Source organism: Quercus robur, chromosome 3 (genome assembly GCF_932294415.1).
Source record: "Quercus robur chromosome 3, dhQueRobu3.1, whole genome shotgun sequence".
In the NCBI taxonomy this organism is placed as follows: Eukaryota; Viridiplantae; Streptophyta; class Magnoliopsida; order Fagales; family Fagaceae; genus Quercus; species Quercus robur.
In genome coordinates, this window is record NC_065536.1 from 38,062,143 (window position 1) to 38,065,203 (window position 3,061).

Consider the following 3,061-nt stretch of genomic DNA (forward strand, 5'->3'; position numbering starts at 1 on the left):
TTCAACCCCAACACTTATATATTGCACAAAGTAAATGTATCTCAGAAGCTTGATAAGAAACTATAAAATTTAAATAAATAAAAATTCATAAATGCATATAAACCATAAGGTTTGATCATAATCTCTAGTAAATAATGCAGCGATTGTTTTTTTTTTTTTTTTATACATAGATTCATTGCGTTATTGAAAGTGTATGGGGAGTTGTAACAGCAAGACAGAATATGAAATTGCAAAAAGTGTACCCATATCTCCTTGTAATCAAAATCTGTTGCAAGTTGGACTACAAATTTGGTTATACAGAACAAAGTAAGTTTTCTTATACGTTCACAAACTTATATGCTTCTAATTCAAGGAAAAAATTCAAGTAATTAAAACATAATTAAAAAAAATATAACAATAAAGAAATGTTAGATCCATATGGAAGTTTCCATACAAAAAAAAAACCTTAAGTAATACATGAATATTAACAGAAGTTCAAAGTCCTATAAAAGCTCAAATCTCTTAAAACAGTACACCAATATAAGAAATTTGAGTGGTTTACTCTATCTTGGCACAAAGTTAAAAGTAACCTCCAACTTTTTATGGCTTATCCAGACCTTCAAATGCTTTAATATGTCTATAAGTCTCTCATCAAGCTCTCTGATCCATTCAACCACACCCTTTGATATTTCAAAATTAATATATGCCTATCATTAAACAAATAAAAGCATTATTACTACTAGTTTTCTCAAAAGTAACATACTCAACATATTTTTAAAAAAATGCTAAAGCTTTATTACAACAGACCTTTGTATAGAGCACCTGGCAATTGAAAGGGTGAGATACCAGCCCCATGAAATATGAATTGGCTATATTGATGCCCACCAGAAATCTATAGCATCATGTCCATACACAAAATTCCAGTTTGCACCTAACAAAAGTGAAAAGTCTAATAATGTCGAGAGAATCTAGTTCCTGTTCATTAAAGAGCACATATTTAGCATTCACAAATCCAATCAAATGTATGGTTTGCTGCTTACAGAATCTAGTTATGGACATCAGTTGCTGTTAGATTTCACATACGTTGTTGCAAAATGACTTGAATTATCTATATTCATTATAATATCATGTAAGATGCATTTCAATTTTATTCACTAATCATCAAGCCCTGTAGATGTTCAGGAAGCAATATTGAGAAACAAATTCAAAACACATTCTGGCAATTTAAGAAACTCTTTTTAGCAATCAAATAAGCTTTACACAACTATCTCTAGAAGCTTAATCTATCAGAAAGCACCACAAATAGTTCCTATTCATTATAGAGTACATAATAGTTCCCCTAACTTTCAAATACATAATCTTAAAGGCCATTGTCATTCAATTTTATAGAGAAAAATATAGCAGGGTTCCAACTTGGGAGCCCTATAAGAATTAGAGTCTAAAAGTTCATTTTAAGATTAAGTTTCATATTCTTCCAAGAAGAGAAAAAATGATTATGAGGAGATAGAAATAGTGATTTACCACCAAACTTTCTATGGATTACATGGCCAAACTGTCATGGATTTCAATAATAAATTTTTCTGTTTTATCTATAAAGCAACTATATGGGAAATTAGGGAAAAAGGTAGCCAAACCTTTTGGATTTTCTTTTTTCCTCTATTTGTTGGTCTGGAACAGAACATGCAAACAGTTAAAAAGTGGGCCAAATCATCAGAGAGAGTATCCGAAAGAGGGAAATTAACCACGCTATTCTGACCATGTGTGTATGGAGTTACAGAGAAGAAACGAAACAGGGTGGAAGAGCAGGTCTCAGTTACAGTGACTTTGAAGTTTTCATTGGGAAGTGATGCAGCTTATTTCACTAACACAATCATTCCGATTCCGAAATCTAGAATGTGAACAGTTCAGGGAGAAATACATTGAAATCGGAATATTCAAAGTAGAGTACTAACACCACCAATAAACAAAAGCAATATATTCATCCAAAGAGCAGATTACAAACCCTAGATCTGACAAAAACGAAAAAAAAAAAATCAAAGTAGATCTAAACGATCTGGAATCTGATCGATTTGAAATTGGTACCTGGTTGAACTTGAGGGCGTGCAAATGAGAATGTCAAACTGAAAAGCGAATAGAAAAACTTAATTAAAATAGCAAAATCGAAAACAATCCAAACAAAATATCAAAACCTAATCATAATTAATAAACAAACTTAAATCGAAGATAAAAACTCACCGGTGAAAGAAATTAATGGACAGTTAGATGAAGAAATCTGACAGGAAAGTGAGAGACTTCTTTTCATTCTTGATTGCAAACCGTGGAAATATGTCAATGGTCTTCTGTTTTTTCTTTTTCATCGGCAGGGAAAATCTTTTCTTTTGGCCGTTTGTGTTAACAAATGGAAAGAATGGATGATTGTGTGTTTTGGGTTTCAATTTTTAGAGCATGCAGTTTTTGATCTCTCGATCTCTCTCTCCTTCTGCGTTCTCTACCTCTCTATTTCTTTGTCTCTCGGTCTCTCTTTCTCCTTTTTTTTTTTCCGTGTAGCTATCTTCCTTTTTTATGTCTTAAGTAGTTAATTTCCTTTTATACCAATAGGGGTTCCAAACAGTGTTTTATTGTAGCGAAAAATTATAATTTATCGCTTTTAAACGGTGTTATAGCGTTGTCAAACAATATAATGTATCGCTTTTTAAAGTTACACATGTCTAAATTTTAGGTAGGGACTTTTCCTATTTGTCATTACCTCCTTAATTCTAGGAACTCATTTTCTCTCAGTTTCTGCAATTATATATATATAGATAGGGTTGATCTGAAAGAATCTAAGCCTAAGAAGCCTACCCTATCTAAGGACAAGACACATGATAAACCTGCATGGGTTTGTCATTTTTGTGGAAAGACTGGACACATACGTCCAAATTGTTACAAGCTGCAAGCTGCAAAGAGAGCAAACAAACCAAAAGTACCTGTACCTCAAGCACTTGATCCTATGGTAATTATTGGTAATTTGGTTAGGCTTTAAACCTTTATTCTAATCCTAGAGTTGGTAATTATTCTCAAGTGAATAAAAACTCCAATGCTC

At 32.2% G+C, this 3,061-nt stretch overlaps 2 long non-coding RNA genes across 2 annotated transcripts; both read right to left on the minus strand.

Moving 5' to 3' along the window:
- Positions 1 to 405: 405 nt before the first annotated feature.
- Positions 406 to 1,531, minus strand: LOC126716393 (uncharacterized). The gene is made up of 2 exons (XR_007652104.1): positions 787 to 1,531; positions 406 to 686 (listed from the first exon to the last, which is right to left on the minus strand). It is a non-coding gene; the product is annotated as an uncharacterized LOC126716393 (long non-coding RNA).
- Positions 1,532 to 1,618: 87 nt separating this feature from the next.
- Positions 1,619 to 2,747, minus strand: LOC126716394 (uncharacterized). Its single transcript, XR_007652105.1, has 3 exons — positions 2,215 to 2,747; positions 2,062 to 2,099; positions 1,619 to 1,867 (listed from the first exon to the last, which is right to left on the minus strand). It is a non-coding gene; the product is annotated as an uncharacterized LOC126716394 (long non-coding RNA).
- Between the last annotated feature and the right edge of the window lie 314 nt (positions 2,748 to 3,061).